At 31.9% G+C, this 19,242-nt stretch overlaps 1 non-coding gene across 1 annotated transcript; it reads left to right on the forward strand.

Annotated features, from left to right (window-relative positions):
* Positions 1–6,916: 6,916 nt before the first annotated feature.
* On the forward strand, positions 6,917–6,987 carry Smp_tRNA_00794_Gln_TTG.1.1. The gene has a single exon. It is a non-coding gene (tRNA).
* Positions 6,988–19,242: the final 12,255 nt, after the last annotated feature.

The raw sequence follows: 19,242 nt of genomic DNA on the forward strand, positions 1-19,242 counted from the left end.
GATCCTTTATATAGATGATATTTATGATTGCTTCTGTAAAGGTAAGACTATATGTAGTTGATCTTACGATAGTGTAACCACTTTCTCCTCATGAGCTGACCAATATATGAAAGTGAATCAGTATGTAGTTGAACAAGGTAATCCAGTAGTGCTCAAAGTGGTAGTTGGAGCTTAACACGGGTAAACGTGAAAGAATATTCTTTGATAATATTTCACTTGACCTAGATTTTATCATAAATGATAAGGTATTATTCAAAATACATACGGCAGTGGACTTAGGACTCAAGTCTCCCTACAATTTGTCCTTTTCAGAACAAATCTCGAAAGAGATCTCCAAGTCTCAGTGCCTTGTAGGTTACATAATTCGCAAGCTCTATAACAACGAGTTATGCATTTTAATGTACAAAGTATATGTTCAGCCACTCCTAGAATATCTCACGTTTTTTCTCAATAATGTTCGCATAAAAGACAAATTAATGCTGAATCCTTTCAAAGACAATTTACACTCCTAATTCTTGGGTGTGATTGTACTTTAAATTACAAGTCCAGATGTGATAAACCTGAACTCAACCGTACGTGAAAGAGGAGACTTAAATTAAATCTACTCTTTTTCTTCAAAATACTTCCATATCCAATGAAGTAATTCAACATATAGAAATTCCTAGTTTCAACATCCGTAACTCTTTGTTATTAGTGGAACCACCAAATTCTAAAGCTTCTTTTTATATAAATTACTAAACTAGTAAATTTTCCAGACTCTTAAATAATCTACTACAATCTATTCGTAAGATAGAATCACTCCCACCCTTTAATCGCTGCATCGATGCTTACTTCTCCTCTGAAAATACTTTAAGTGTTTTTTACACCTGTAAATGTATGTGAGATTATAGAAACTTCAAATGTTTATTCGTTTTTAATACTGAATACACTAGGTAAATCTGTCTACCAGCTGTTACTTTACACTAACACCGTCCTTGGCAACCTTAATTCATTTGAATAATATGTAAGACGAACAGTTTATTATAAAACAATCTGACATATGTGTTATACTAGGCCTGACTAACCTATCGTAGTAATTATTGCATTTTTTTGTTTCGTGCTCCCTCCTCTTCCGTTTTATTTTTTCTACTTGTAGATGGTTATAATCAATTCGTTATGTCGCAGGAAATGATCTTAAATGCACTATTCATATATCAACAGAATGTCCACTTAAAAAGAATTAGACGTTTCCGGCTGATGACTTTGATGGCTGTAATACATGTGAAAAATGTATTACCTAAATAATTTTTGAATTAGAACACTTCAAACAATCTAATATTCCATATGCCCTTTATAGTTAATATTACTATCCATATCAAGCTGATCATGCTTGTAAACTGGCATGAATCCTGTAGTTTTTATTTTCAAAATAAAAATATCAAGTAAGAATTCCTTATCGTTATTGTTTTAAAGTCAAATGGTTATAGGCAAACTGAACAAATCTGCCCCACCAAAACCTAAACAAATTTCAATGTTGTAAGTAGTACAATTCAGACAAAAAGATGAAACTAATAAACAATCTACACTGATATGTTAAAACGCTGAAGCTAATTGTATAACTGATTATAATATTTGTTGAATTGCAAAGAAATGGTGAAATTATAAGTTTTCATACAACTAGATAAAGTCACAACATTCTTCATAGAAACAGTCGAAATATCATAGAAGCCTGAAATACATGAGAAAAACCATATCTTTGTTAGACATATTACAACACACAAAGGTAAATCACTTTTATTTATTATAGAGATAAATGAGTGATACTTTCACAACTAAAAACCAGTGCTATGAACGATTTCTGTTATAGATGATTAATATGATCAGTTCTCATTTTAATTATGTTACCTATTCAAAGTCAAGCTGTTGAATTAATCTACTCAAATTTCATTCAAAATTCGGTGTGTTATATTTATTAGTTTATCTAAAATATTTATTGAGAACTAATTTTTGTACAATGGTCATTGGAGGTAGTCGTAAGGAAAATCTAAACCTAGTTTTTGTACAATTCGGTACTCGTCAACAATGTATACTTGTGATCTTAAGGGAACTGATTCTCTCCAGTCAATGCAATCCTATGTCATCCCGCTTCACAGTTAGAGATTTCGCCACTTAGCTATAAGAGCTATGATTGACTCCATGTAGGATCAAAATTTACCTACAATGGTGGCTAACAATGGAATCCAGGAAGCACGCGTCGTCCTATGTGAGATTTTTGGATTGGATTTACCTGCATGTATCTGGTTATAATGCTTGTGAATCAAAGTAATGTCGAAGCCATCCTCACAAGATACACATATGCCGATAAGAGACTGATCAATTGCAGTCCTAAATATAAATAGGAAGATTCAAACAAACAATAAAAAATGAATTAAATCTTCGTATAACTCATTGAATATTATATTATACTGAACGATAATTTATTTTAATAGTTGTTTTCATCAGTCAATTGAAGGTAGACCACCATGGAAAACCTGGAAGCACTGGACAACCGTTTCGTCCTATTGTGGGACTCCTCAGAAGTGTGCATCCACGTTCAGTGCTTCCAGGTTTTCCATGGTCGTCTAGCTTCAATTGACTCATGATCTCAACTACTAAAATTACTATAATACTGACAAAATCCTCTTCTGATAATTCATTTATTTACTATATATCTCAAGTGAACAATTATCTCTCGGATATTCGACATCACAATCATTTTCATCTCCCTATTCTTATTTAACCTCTCTATTATTAAACAACATTTCTTTGATACATGGAATCCCTGAACATTTTATGGCGTGATTTCTTCCTATTCTTCTATGGACTCATATATTTATTAAACCAATAAAAATACAACTCTACATCTTTGGTAAATTATATCTTCAAAAAGAAAGTTCACTTCATTGAATTATCCATATTCTTTATTCAATTAAAAAATATGGGATAATTTGGTTGTTTGCTTCTTTGATCTTTCTCGTAAAATTAGACTAATCAAACAATGTAGAAATGATATAATCGTTTACTAAGCAAACAAAACCAGCTGACGAATTTAATGTAGTTTATTGAGGCATCAAATTAATTTGTAATAAACGGTAAATCAATTTGCTTCACCGCTCAATGCTTCATATAGATCAAATTATAAATAAATTTAATAAACTATAATTAAAGATCCATGAATTCTGTTCGAAATGTCACTTTTCAAATAAGAGGAAACACAATTTTCTTAACTATTCAATAATTAGATATACCGCAAAATAATTTTTTATAAAAATAATACTTTAGTAGTAAATGTAGGGATGGCTCGTTGGCGAACTCAAGGAAGACTCAAGAAGCCCAGAAAGAGCCAAAGACATTTCATCTAATCACCGCTAGGGGAATATTCTAGAATGCCAACGTGTAGCTCCCCTACTGGATGAATAAGGCCCCCCTATGTGCCTACTGGCTGTTCGAAATGATGATTTACTTTCAGCCAAAAACTGTAAATACTTGAGATTTTTGTACTATATTTGACACTGATTTGGGGAATAACATTCCTACTTACTAGTCTTCTGTCTTCTCATTTTCGACTTGGGAGGGTTCAAGCGTTCAAGTGCTCAAGTATTATGCGACATATTACGAATCTAGGTTGGAGATATAACAGTAAATATATGTCAATATCTTATAACTTTATACATTCATATAAATACATTAAGACTTATATTTGTTATGTCCCGATAATAATAGTGAGTTGTATCTTCGGGATCCATTTAAGAACCAATACTATGCAAATATTTTTATCGTATAATTTTTAAATAACTATTCATATTCATGTCACCCCTTATTAGGAGCTTTATTTTGACCTACGAACTATTATTATATGATTTACCGTTCTTGAGTTACATCCAGTGTATTAATTACTGTCCTCCACATTCACAGCCACTTTTGGCTGAATCTTGTACAAATGTAATTTTCTATTCTATAGTATGATGTGGTCTGTCTGATTGGTATATAAACTAAGTATGTTTGAAATAAAAAATGATTCATACTGCAGAGGCTGAGATTGTTGTTCTAGATTTAACTGGCTGGACTAGGCAGAAAGCAGGACTGATAAGTACTCCAGACTGCTCGTATGGGTTTTATGTTTCATTGGTCCAACCGATAAAACACTACTCCCTAATTGACAGTATTACCACGTTACATATTAACAGGACATTTAGGCGGTCACAAGTATAACAATATTATATTTTAATGGTACCTTCTTTCTTTTTAAAAATATATCTGTTTATCGTCAATTTAACTTTTACAATACCATAATAATCTAACTTTTAAAAAGCGAATTAGTTTTTCAATCATGCTGAGTTTTCCTTTTTTTTTTGTATCAATGATGATTGTGATAAATAAAATATAAAAAAAATAAGGGAACACTTTTACTTTACTTAGTTACTAATAAGATTTTTATAGTTTATAACCTGCTGTGTAAATGTATCATTTATTGGATGTACATTGGATTATATATGTCAATTTTTGTTTTTTTCATTTTAATTATTCTTTAAATGTAAAATATTCTTTTTGTATTTAAAAAGGGTATATTTTTATATCATTTCAAATTTTGTTTGGTTGCTATGATGGATTATAGCTATATGATATACTAATGTACTTGTTATTATATAAAGAGATGTGTGACGGTAGGAAAAAAAAAGAAAACTGGTTATAGAATATGTCAATATTATAACTTTTACGGTTATAAAATTAGAAAACACGAAGTTCAGCGAACGAATCTCTTTTCAACGAATTTATAAGCAAGTTGTACAATCGTATATATATATATATATATATATATATATATATCTGAAAATGTTTTGTTAAAGTACTAATTCCGTGAGGAAATGTGAACACACAGTACAATGAAGTTCGTCGCGCAATTTCGTGGATCGGTTGAAGTTAGACATTAACACCGCTGGATGCCGGGTCAGTGGTCTATCAGTTAAGTGCTCTGGCGCCAGACTGGTAGGTCCTGGGTTCGAATCTCGCGAGGCGGGATCGTGGATGCTCACTACTGAGGAGTCCCACCCTAGGACGAAACGGCCGTCCAGTGATCCCAGGTTTTCTATGGTGGTCTAGCTTCAATTGACTCATGATCTTAACTATATAAAACAAATAACCAAGATGATGTAATAGAAAGATTATAATACTAGATTATGTAATACTAGTAATAATAATAGATTTAGTGAATATAATATGGATAAAGTGAATAAAATGTTTTTGTCATCAAAGGTCATAGAGGTGTAAAATAAATAAGGTGATATAATGAGTATTCATGAATAAAATAATGAGAATATAAGATATAAGTAAAGGGGAAATGGAGTAATAATAATAATAATAATAGAATGATAATAATATTATTAAGGCCATGATAACGATAATGATAAGACGTACATCTTTTGTACGCATCGTTCTTGTTTAACCTAATGGATGGTGAGGACTTCGGCTAATTTTAGGAGTTGGATACGAAGAAATCTAGATAGATTTGAATGAATCATATAAACAACCTAAAAATCAGACTGTGGATCCGTAGAATGGTTACAGTCGATTAGGTGTTCAAGTATAGAACTCTTAACTGCTTTCCTTTCACCTTTGTAGAACCAAACTAGGATATGTTCTTACGGTTTTGTTTAAACTGGATACTGAAACTAATTGATGTTAATGGTGCGAAAAAAAGTGGTAAGATTGATGTGTCTTTCAAAAACACAGAGACAATAGTGTGTATTTAAGTTTCAACTTAACTCAGTGATTTAGTTCACTTGTTATTGTTTGCTTGTATCTTCCCATTGATGTTTAGAACTTCAATCGTTCAGTCTTTTATTGGCATATTTGTATACTGTACGTATTGCCGCGATATTGCCTTAATTCACAAGCATTATAAACAAAGATGGATAGTGGTTAGCAGTGGAATTCAGGACAGGTGGAATATTCCACCTGTTCCAGAGCTTCTCCATCAAGTGTGATTAGGTTGGTGTTTTTTGTATTGTATTTGGAGATCTTGGTTTTTTCCCTTGCGTATGTTGATGCCTACAAATTTATTATTTAGATATATTTATTGAAAATTAATTAGTAGTGAAAATGACAATACAAATAAGCTTTCACAAAAAGTCATGTGTTCTTCTGTTTGGTAATGGTTATCATATGGAGTTGTATTCAAGTGATTATGTATGTAGGTTGTATGATTATTATTTTAAACGAGCTACACAGAGTTAGACATGTCCCATTCATATCGTAATGAAGTAAAAGAAGCTTTTGGTAAACTTCTTCATTACTTCTCATTAACCAACTAGGTACATGTATTCGATAAGCAATCTTTTTAAAGCTTTGATATACAATATGAACTCAATCTAATAAATCCTTCCAAATTATCTTTATTCGAGATATTTTATTGCGGTTTTCAATGATTTTTTAAAGTAGATCGGTTATTCGATAACCTCCATAGCCTCCATACTGATGTTCATGATATGATATAACAAAAATTCTCCAACAGTTCTTGTTTCTGTCTCTACATAATTACTCTTTCTTAGCAAGCATATAGTTATACTGAAATTACAATCAATTTAAAATTATCTTCTATCAGAAGAGTCAAGTTTTTGTATGATTCGAATAAATAACTATTAATTCAATCATCCACCAACAGTATAACATATTTAGATATCGTAAGGAAGTTTAGTCAGAATAAATTATTTCGGAAATTTAGCTCAGGCAATACAACCAGTACACAGCGAAGCAAATGGTTCAATGTCAATTAGTATTGTTTGTTTGAATATTCCCATTGATGTTTAGGACTGCAACTGGTCAGTCTCTTATTGGCATATTCGCATACTGTGTGTATTGCCTCGATATCGCCTTAATTCACAAGCATTGTAAGCAAAGATTCACTAGCTAAGTGGATAAGGCGATGGCATTTGAAGCGAAAGGTACTGGGTTCAAGTCCCAGAGTGAACATCAACTCTGAGATGCAAGTACATCCAGCTGACGAGTCCCAAATAGGACGGAACGCGCATCCTGGTTTCCACTGCTAGCCACTATCCATCTTTGCTTACAAATGGTACAATGTATATGGTTTAACAAGCAAGTATGTACGTTAAAATATATAATTTGTTGTGGTACATAACTAATACATTTCATACACAATTAAATATTTTATGTTGTGTTTAACTGTGTTGTAAAAACATAATTTAATTCTGAGTGCTTAAAATCGAGATTTCGCTTGAATCTTTTAGAAGTTCTAGACTAATTCAAATTCTCAGACATTGAAAGTTTAAGCAATTGATGTTTAAGTGGGTAAAGGAAATAGATGATTAGACTAGTGGATGTATTCAATCATACATATTCATTTATACGAAAATATATATATATTTATATGTATAATAGGACTTTGAGTAGGCTGATTTGAGGGCCTAAACATTAAAAACATGTGCGAACTTGTGTGTGGACAAGAATACAGTGATCGTAAAATATAAATGAAATATGAATTGGGTTGTAGGCAAGAAAGAAGAAATAAGAATCTTATAGGCATAATCAGATGATTTTGTTGGATTGAAAAAAAAACGAGCTAAATGATTTTATCAATAAAAGAACCAATTCTTTACAACTATATATGTGAGCTGCCAAAAAACAATCATTTACTACTTTTTTTATCTGCTACTTTTATTTAAGTGATTCAATTATCACTAAAACGTTGCATAACATGCAATATTGTTCTTAATTTTGGATAATTTAGAATGTCATTCGTAGAATTATTTCTATGGCTAATATGCAAGCGAATTTAGACGTTCTGCGATACTTTTACAGCCAGTCCCCAAAGAGTATTCAATGAATAAACGATTTAAAGAAGGAAAACACTGAAATCACAGACTGTATACAATTTAAGTAATATATATATGAAGGAATAAATACACCGAAAACTACAAGAAAGGTTACACGAATTCTGATAAGTTAGTTCATGCAAATTCATCGACGAAAATAACTGCCCTAGCAACTTCCCAATGTTCTTTTTATTATTAGGGGAAATATTATGTATAGCCATAATTCCAAAATTGATTTTCGTTTTATTCATTGTAAATATTTTTTTCGACAGGAGATAATTACATTGCTTAACAATATCTAACTACCATTAGTCCAGTCTACAACTACAACTACACCTAATTACGACGAATTCTTATTCATGAACAATACCATCAACTAACAAATTGTGGAACACAAGTAAACATAATTGACAGTAAATAGATTTATTGAAGAGTTAAATAAGTGAAGCAAGTTGAATTCTGGTTATTACCGTAAAGGCATGTGAAAATTATAAGCTTGTGAAGAGCCGGAATGTGAATGTACTGATAGAAAAATTGATCGACGTTGACATGATTGAAAAACATGTTTGGCTTTCTTCAACCCACTGTCTATCAGTAGTAATAGTAGTATCTGTGGTGAGACCGACGACGACGACATCCGTGGCAGTATCGATGTCGATGGCGTCTACGGGAATGTCGATGTCGATAACCTCGACGGTATGGTCGGTGACCGTAGTGACCGCGTAACAGTTTGGAGTTTGTTACATCCACATCTTCATTACCAGTTGTCGCAACTGTGACGTCGTCTTGGTCATCACCATCGGTTTTGTCATCCTCACCATCTTTTAGTATGGGATCCGATGTTGCTACAACAGAAAAGAACATCATGTAAGAAGAGAGCTTGTGATCGGTTGACAACCATGAGGTGTGCAAGCATTAGAAAATAATGTGCATGTGAGTGTATGAATGGGTGGGTCAGTGTTTCAGTAAGTGGGTGATCGGATGTGAGAATTTATGAATGGGTGAACGTTGGTATGGATGGATGGATGCATTGACACTGGTTGACTATCTGTGAAAATACGAACTCGTTCACTGGAGTTTCGTGAGATGTTCAGTCGGATTGATGGATACGAACGTTGATTTGCTTTGCAGCAATCAATATGATACTAATGTCATTTGGAATGGCCACTCAATCAGATGGTAAGCATCAACCGTCATCACGATACCACAGGTCACTTGTATCATATATACCTGTAATGAGACAATGTGTTGGGCATACAGTGAATGATGCGTGCTTTCGAAAATTCCTTACGTTCCACCTCCTCGTTCACGCTATTTCACCTTGATGGTGCGAACCAGTCACATGGGATATGTGAAACTGACAAGTATAATTGGTTACACTTGGAACAGTTGTTAGATTTGTGCTCAACAGAACAAGTCTCAGTGAACCACAAACATACCTTGATTACCGTCATCTGAGGAGATAGGTTCGGCCAATAGGTATTGGAAGAATACACTGAACAGAAGTAAGACAACTAGCCTCATCATGACAGATCTGGAAGCAAGAAAAACGAAAAGAAGTGAATGGTGGTGGAGGTGTGTTTCTTGATGGAATCAAGTGTGTCATGTTGGTGGTGGGTGGTGATTTCGGTTCTTTTCATCTGAAATGTATTATCACTGACTCACCTGACTCGACAATCCTTGTTCGATGAAGTCTCGATGTTAAACTAGACCATGATACACATGTATTTATACAGTGATTTTGTGCCAGATAAATTTAAATCGAATGTCACGTAATAAAGTCATTCAAACGAGTCCTGATGTTCATTGATACAGTCACGTCTCACTAGTATTCCGCTGTGTTTGACTGGATTATGAGCGTGACATCCAATGTTTTTTGGAGATCAGGATGCTATAATACAATTATGTACTTTTGCATTGTACTTCTGTGTTAGATAGTACATTTCTCTTGTATGATACAAACAGTTGGATGGTGAATTGAATAAAATACATTTTTAGAATCGAATGATTGCTCTTTCTCATCTCAGAGTGATAAATTCTCACATATTAGAAAATTCATATTCTACAGTTCATTTGTGTATATTTCACAATGATAACTGCCAGTTAGTACAGTATCGATCGACTTCCTTTATGTGAACTAACAAACACAAAATGTATTTTCCAGTCTGTGGATCACCAATACAGGTTACTGTTATGATTGGTAGTCAATTAATATGACTGAGTCGCCAATTGTTATATCGACATCGCTTCTTACTTGTGTTTGAAAGAACGACAAATCACTGCAATTCCCACGACGCAAAAAAAACATCAAAACCGTCGCAGGTGAAGATTTATTAATCTCCAAACACGATGACAACCCTAGTCGAAAATACGCTCATTCATATATTGATTGTACACCCATTTTGATTATTAATTAGGATGAAATCACATATATGAAATATACTCAGAATTATAGCAAAAGTACATGCTGTCTATCATGATGTGCATAGTTCATGTCAATTTAATACAAGAACATTGTATTGCATCAATTATATATATATATATAAGACTTTTAAAATCCGAAGTTTCATAGCTCAGAATTTTACCTTCCATATCCATATTAGATGAATGTCAATAGTTCTCAGTAGCATCAATAATGTTATTAGAAAGACGTATTAATATTGTTAAACTTTTTTGATTTATATCTTTATCATTTAACTGGTGGAAATTCAAATGTTTAGAGGATTCTTTTAGGAATTTGCCAAACTTATTTGATCTTTTAATAAATAAATTCATGAGTCAATCTAGGCTAAACCACCACTGAAGACGTCGAATCACTAGACAGCCGTTTCATTCTACTACGGGACTCCACAATAGTGCTCATCCACGATTTTGCATTTGTGACTCGATTGAAGTCGTATATTAACACTGATGAAAACTGTCTCAATGCTCTAGAGATTAAGCGTTTACGCGAGATCGAAGGTCGTGGATTCGAGTCCCGCATGTGGAGTCGTGTATGTGCACTGCTGGGTAGTACAATACTAAGACGAAACAGCTATCCAGAGCTTTCACGTTTTCAATAGTGGTCTAGCTTAAATTGACTCATGAATTCAACTATTAAATTCATAAAATCTCCACATACCCTCATTCTGATAATTATTTCATATTAACATTTACGTGTACATTTACGTGATACATCCAATTTATTTCTCTTAAAATTTACAGAAAAACGTTTATCGATCAAAAGTAGTTTCATATTTAAACTTCTTTTAGTGAACATCATCCAGTTGTTCAATTGTAGCACAGTCGATAACTAACAATGTATTTAAGAAAATACTGTTGCTAAAAATTTGTTTCTCCTTACTTTTGACAATTAAATTCATCTTGTATTGGTTGTTTTAATCTTTGCATCGATGTTAAAAACTTTAATTGGTTACTCTTGAGTTCGATTGCTAGCCACCATCTATCTCATCATTAAGTTCTTTTGTAAATCTGAGAAGAAATTCATTTAGTTAGAAAATACTCGATACTTCAGAGCCGACAGGAATAACAGTTGTTTTAAATGAAATAAAACTACTTACGCCTTTTCATCATTCACAAACATGAACCCATGAACAAATGTATGAATCTTAAAGGATGTATTAATAAAACTTTTAAAAATATATTTTAGGTATAAATAACACTTGAATTGTACCGAAAGAAGGTACGTGGAACATTGATTCCTGGATTTTTTTTCATTGTACCTTATACTATATTAAAGGTGGAAAACTGGCAATCCGTATACAAAAATGCTATTTACTATTCACCCAATACATGTGGACCACCACATCGTTAGAAATTAATAGCTTTCTCTTATTAATTATAACTACATGAGGTTTTTTTTATATGAATAAGCATATGGAATTAATACGTTTTTTACATGATTATGCTAAAGCTATGAGAAAAATATCTTATGGCTCCATATACAAAACAAACATTACGAAGATGGTTGTATCACGTTGTATTGTACTTACAAACCCATATATGCGTGGCTATACCCATATAGAAAAGAGTCGTTAAGCTCAGAAGTTGAAAATGACGAAATATTCATCAATGTGACTTCAAACTCACTATCGAAAATTTATGAAAACAAAGAATATAGTTATAACATGTTATTAAATTGCCCCATTATTTAAAGTAAACCAAATTCATGTGCTCTAAGATAGTTTCTCCTTGCTTTGAATATATTTTAATAAACTTTATTTTATTATAAGATTGATGTGAAAACTCCTCAGTTTTCACTTTTCATCATTGATTCCTGTTTTAAATCTTTGTTTTATCATTTCTTATGTGAATAATATCTCTTAGTTTTCACTTAATGTATTACTAAGGGTAAGTGTTTATTTGCATTTTATCAGGTCTAAGCTTGGATGGAATTGAAAAAAATGCACTTCCATTTTAGTTCAAACTTCATACTTCAAGACGATATACTGATATAATGAATCCATAAACTCACTTAGAGAATTCGTATCAATAGAAATCTGAACTAAAACCATTAGATGAAAATAATCATGGCTGATTAAAATCTCATTGATATTGCCAATCAGTAGAAGGTGTCTTGAATGCCACATTCAAAAATTCTATCTAGAGACCATCAAGAAAATTTACGTAACTTAATGTAGAGTTAAAACACTATCATCTACTGACGTTATAAAGGCTTTGGAATTATTATTATTATTAGGTTCCCAATGTTTGTCTAACATTAATCCATTCATGATATCAATTTGAACTAAAGTATTCTTCCACTTTACCACTTCACAGTTCTTTATTCTACTAATCTTCATTAATATAATATAAGCAGTATGTATATCGTTGATAATAAATTATTACTATCATTTCTAAATTGTAAGCATCTGATAAGAATGCTCGAAATAATTGAATTCACTTCATACTTCTGTAGTCACTGTCCTTACTGTATTCAAATGTCATATTGTCTGATGATTATTGAGCGCATATATCAGATTTTTCAGATCACATTTATCCTTCCATCATGGTTTCGAAATTTGATTAAAACGGTAAGTGTTCTGAATAAATGTGATATATACTTCCTTCACTCCTAAAGTCTAGTGAAAACATCCTTGTGTGCAGAAATTAGATTTTAAACGCTTGTGAAACCAATGTCTCCATGATTATTGAACGTAATTGTTACAATTGTCCGATGTTGTTTTGATAATAAAAATCTATTTATCTGATGTATTATTCTATTATTTATCAATATCAATATCATTACAAAAGCAATATTTGTTAATAATATAGGGATTTCAGCTTTATCAACTCTTTCGGTAGATGAAATAATTGAGAAAACGAATAAACTTCGTCAGATGGTGGTTGGAGGTAGTCGACAGGAAACTCTGGACCTAGGTTTTGTGTAATTTGACACTCTTCAGTAAGGTGTATCTGTAATCTTGAGAGAATTGATGCTCCCTGATGGATTCGATCCCGTGACACCAAACTTTACAGTCAGAGATGTTACCACCGATCTATCTAGGCAAATTGGTCTTTAGAATTTGATCTGCACTAAGATGAACCTGACAAACATGACATCGACCACTACCCAGTGATTAAACTTCGTCTCAGAACTACCTGTAAAAATATCTTACTTTTTCTAACATAAATTACATTAGTGAAATAAATCATAAATTGATAATGAAAGCATTCTTGAAGAAACACCTATAAAACTAGACGACAATAAATTTGAAAGTCTATTAAAGTATGGAAGATTTTAAAAAATGGTTTTAATTGTGATACAGAAAATTAATCTACATCAATGTCCGTTTGTTTTATCAGAAAATTATATTTCAAATTTATTACTTTGATTATTTTCAAAGTTTAATACTTCGTTCACAACTGGAAAGAACTAGAAAGGATTGCCCAGGATAGCGTTGGATGGAGAAAACTGGTTTGTGGCCTATGCTCCTTCACGAGGGTTAACAGGCGTAAGTAAGTAAGTAAGTAATACTTCGTTCGACTTTCATACAGTATCTTCATGTTTTTGCATTTAAACCTTTATCATTTATCATAAAAGTATCTAAGACAAGTTCGTTTACGTTCAGACTGTCCAAAATACATTGAAAAAACATACAATACCAATATTGATAATATAAGTAGTATATACAGATCTTGAAAACGATTTCCATCTGTTGATACCTACAGTTCAGTAGAACCAATTGTATACACTCACTTAACTAGTAAATATTTTGCTGCAAGCTGAAACATTATCTAAAAATTTGTTTAATAGGACTCAGAAACAAAAAGAAATGATGGAAAAACTTTAAATCTCAATGTAAACAACATTTTAAAACAAATAAACAAACAACAACAAAAATACGTTTATGCTAATCATCTGATCCAGTTTCTTTGTTTATAGTATAAATTATTCTATCTCATCAATCAAGTCGATGCTTAACACTGAGATTTCGAAAGAATAGAACAACCTTTTTTTCATCTATTGAATAATAAAGACATTCAATTATTGTTGTTTGAATGGATTGAAACTAGTTCATTGAAATACTCTTGTTTGGTGAATTGGATTATCATAAACAAGACTAAAATTTAACTGAGGCTTATATATATATATATATATATATATGTCTTTTGTTGTTTCAATATCCCACAGTCCTTCTTCATTTATAACAAAGAAAATTTAACTTATGCAATGGTTTATTGATCAGTCAGTAAGTAAAAAATGTTACTCAACCAATCATTTTATTACTTGAAGATATATAGATAGAAATAATAACAAATTTCTATTAAGATTCTGTCAATTGACTTGTATTCACTTACCTAAATATTGATTATAGATGACGGATCTTAATCAGATCATTTAAAGTGAAATATATAAAAAAAAATAGTTGCTAAGATTAAACAATAAAAAAATCATATTTAAGCTCTTGTTGTGTATTGCATCAATTTAAAAGGATCGGTTTATGATAATTTCGAATATAATTTTTTTATCAGACTGACTGGCTCCAAGAGGTTTTTCTTGGAGTTCTAGTGAGAAGCAGTGACCAGTGGATGTCAATCGGGTTATATTGTGAGGTAGTAACTCACTGAAGACAATGGTGGACGGTTTCTCAATTTTGTGGATTGTTTGAAGTAAGACATTAACACTGTTGTATACCGGCTCAGTGGCTTTAAAGGTTAAGCGCTCGCACACGAAACCGATAGGTCCTGGGATCGAATCTCGTGAGGCGGGATCGTGGATGTGCACAGCGGAGGAGTCCCATAATAGGACGAAACGGCCGTCCAGTGCTTCCAGGTTTTCCACGTAATCTAGCTTCAATTGACTCATGATTTCATCCAAATATTTTTATTTATTTCATTTCATCTGTTGTTTACAATATCAGAGTGTAGTGCTGTTAACGGACCATAGGAAATATGAAATTCTTTTAAGCTCAATACATCAAAAGAACTGGGATTTTCAAGAAGTAGAAAGATAAATCATACAGTTTATTAGCAGCGGAAATTGACTTCAGACTAAAAATGTCGTAACAAAATAATTTACAAATTTAAATTTTATACTTACACTATAATAATCCAGTTGTACCTTTATGTGGAAGATCCTAGTTTGAATAATGATAACAATCGTGAGTTAACATGATTCTATTGTTCAAAGTATTTAAATATAAATGCAATGCATTAATAATAGTTAATAAAAGAGGAAGAAAGAACTGGAAAAATACCATGAATCAATTCTAAGTAGGATTAATACTAAGTTTATATTCATGTCAATTAATGAACAGAATTTTATTAGATAGTTATAAATATGTCAAACCTATAACCAAAGTAAATTGAAACAATGGTGAAAAAATAAAATGTTTGAGTTGTATCAGGGGCCGTCTAATTAGCCCATAATTACAGGAGAGCACTTGTATGAACTGATTCGAGTATTAATTATTCTGCCCAGATTGTCTATATACTACCAAAGATTTTTGGTCAACCAATGAAACGATAATGGTGAGATAACAACCAAGTTCAGTACTTAATGTCTGTTGGTCCTGAATGTAGTTCTCTTACACTCATTCATCCAATAACCAGAATAAAACAATTAATTAAATGGGTAACGTTTAATTATATCGTTCAAGTTTTATGACTCAGATTATACAATTATATGAAGTAAAATCTTGACTATACATTGACGTAATGAAGAAATTACAATATAAACGTAACGACTCCACAGGTGGAAGATAATTAAGAATAACTTAAGTAGGGCATAACACATGACAACAGTTTATGAATGATGAAAGTCTTACAAGTAGCGGAATCTAAAGGTACGGTAATTCAGGTATTCAGTAAGCACGCAGAAATATGTAAAAAAAAAACAATAATGTCGGGTAGAATGATTCTGAAGGTTCAGCTTGACTTAGTATTTACTCCATTATGGAAGGAAACTTTGTTAATGTTCATATTTATTATATGCGAACCATACAACTGAATAATATTTTTCTTTCAAAGCAAAGTTCCCAAATATCATATATTTTAAATTTATTCTAGACCGCCACTTCATTATATGATACTGTTGAATGTAAAATCTTATGACAATCGAACTACATATAATGAATTATGTTAGTACACAGTGTTTAAGTACACTGATCGGGGTAAAGTAAACCGTAAAGCTCAATTAAACCTGTTATCCATATTTTAAATACCTATATAATTAATCTGTTAACATAGAACTTGAATAAATTGATTATTTTACATTTTATTCGCATCACATCATTCTGTTTCTTTCACTGAAAATGTAGTAGAACGAAACATATTTAGTCTTGACGTTTGCTATGTTTGAAGCGATTACGAGTTCACCTAGTCTGCGAACGAAACAAAAACATGTTACCAAAGACCAATAAGCTAGTTATTCTGATGCGTCCCATCCCCGCTAACTAGAGAGAGAAATCGAAGTTCGAAAAGGTAATAAATATATTCTACAAGCAGCCAGAAGCACAAGCGATCACAACAGGCACAAATTAAACATATATATACAACATAAAACTTTCTTTGGGAAGCGTTAAAAAATAGCATACTAAAAGACACAACGGACCAATAGCGTTTACGATCTCCCCAAATGAGAAATACTACATGAAGGTGAAAATTTCAAAATTTCAAAATAAACTTACAAAAATAAGGTATTTACCAAGTGACTTCTAGGAATTTAATATCCACAACAACGTTACAGAGAGAATAAGATTTTAATTTTACTTTCGAACTAGTAGGTTCTTGTTAACTATTATTATTTTACATATAGTTGAAATCATAAGTCAATCGAAGCTAGACCACCACGGGATACCTGGAAGCACTGGATGGCCGTTTCATCCTATTGTGGGACTTCTCAGCAGTGCGCACCCACGATCCCGCCTCACGAGATTCGAACCCAGGACCTATCAGTCTTGCGCGCGAGCACTCGACCGACAGACCACTGGGCCAGCATCCAACGGTGTTAATGTCTTACTTCAACCAATCCACGAAGTTGAGCAACCATTTCACCAATGTTTCCAGTGAGTTACTATCTCCCAACAGACCTGGTTGAACTCCACTGGTCACTGCTTCTCATTAGAACTTTAGGAAATACCTCATGGCCGTCCAATGCTTACAGATTTTTCATGGTAGTCTAGCTTTAATTGACTCATGATTTCAACTATATATAAAAATTACTAAAATATCTCCACAAAAAACCCCCTTATTACTATTATTATTGTTTCGTTCAGGTTTCGTTAAAATATCACTTACCATTTATTGAACGAATATTTTTCTAGAAAATTTCAAACGTTTACTTCTGATTGTGATTGATTATTATTATTATTCTTTGTAATAACTTAGTGATAACTTAGTACCTTGTGGGGTATTTTTACAAAACTGAAACTTTCATAAGTTAAGTATTACTCTTCGACAACATACATCTATATATTGTGATAATGCATATGTATGATATTTGAAACCAGTTTATCATACAATAAAAGAAACAAAGAATAACACTGTATAGACTATTAGTCTGATATCTGATTAATAAAAAGGAATAAAGTTAACAACTTGAAATTCGAAAGAAAAAGAAATGAAATAATAATAGTTAATCATTTCATAAGTCTTGCGTGTGTACACAATCAGTGTATTGTTAAACAATATACAAAATAGAATATTTTAGACATTAAAATAAAATTTAATGATCAAAATGAATAAATAAAACAAATAGGATGAAACATATGCCCTGGATTCCACGGCTAGTTACCATCTATCTTTACTTAAAAATCTTGTGACTTAAGGCAATTATTAAGTAATACACATAGGATGCACATATGCCAATAAGAGACTGATCAATTGCAGTCTTAAACAACAGTGGAGAAGATACAAGCAAACAATACCAAGTGAATTGTGGAATGATGTTCCGCCTCCTACTTATCATTTATTCTGTAGTAAAATATAAGAGACAGCTTAAATATAAACAAATGAACAAAGAAGAAATGACAAACTGAAAAGCGGAGAAATTAAATTTTTTTAAAAATTTGAAAATAATTTTTACATCATTATTTTTTACACAATAAAAGAAAGAAGATGGGATTTGCTATTTAGTTATTATTAGGAACTGATTTCCTCGTAAAGGTTAATTGTAGATGTGAAAGCTTTAGAAAACAAACTATTTACACATTTGAATTCACTTGGTATTGTTTGTTTTGAATCTTCCCATTGATTTTTAGGACCGCAATCGATCGGTTTCTTATTGGCATATGTGCATAGTATGCGTATTGTCTCGATTTAGCCTTAATTCACAAGCATTATAAGCAAAGATGGACAGTGGCTAGCAGTGGGATCCAAGACGCGCGTTTCTTCTCATTAGGGTTCGAGTCCTAGATTGAAAATCAACTTTGAGATGCTATCGGTACATCTAGCTGACGAGTCTTAAGTAGGACGAAATGAGCGTCCTGCATTCCAGTGCTAGCCACTGTCCATCTTTGCTTATTTACACATTTATTTTCATAAAGGATAAATGAAAAACTTGATTATTTAAAATAGACTAATGTCTAACCGAATGTTTATGAATTCACTAATACCTAATGAATGAAATTAACTATAGAGATTAATCATTAGACTCTTTTTTTAACGTAAAGTAAACATTTAAATGTTAACAGGATAGTGTGTGAAGACAAATTTTTTTTAAAATTCTATACATATACTACTAATAAACTATCAAACATAGTCGGACTTTGTATTATCAAATTTATTCTTAATTTATTATAGTACTAATTATAATACTGATATTTATTAAAGGTAGACTTAGATAGTGAAGGCTTCATTTTTAGTCTGAGAAAATACATCTACTATTCCCTGCATATAATTCAGATTATGAAACTGTTTTCCAACTATGGTAAATTGTTATTCCATAAAA

The sequence above is a fragment of the Schistosoma mansoni genome, chromosome 1, assembly GCF_000237925.1.
Source record: "Schistosoma mansoni strain Puerto Rico chromosome 1, complete genome".
NCBI lineage: Eukaryota > Metazoa > Platyhelminthes > Trematoda > Strigeidida > Schistosomatidae > Schistosoma > Schistosoma mansoni.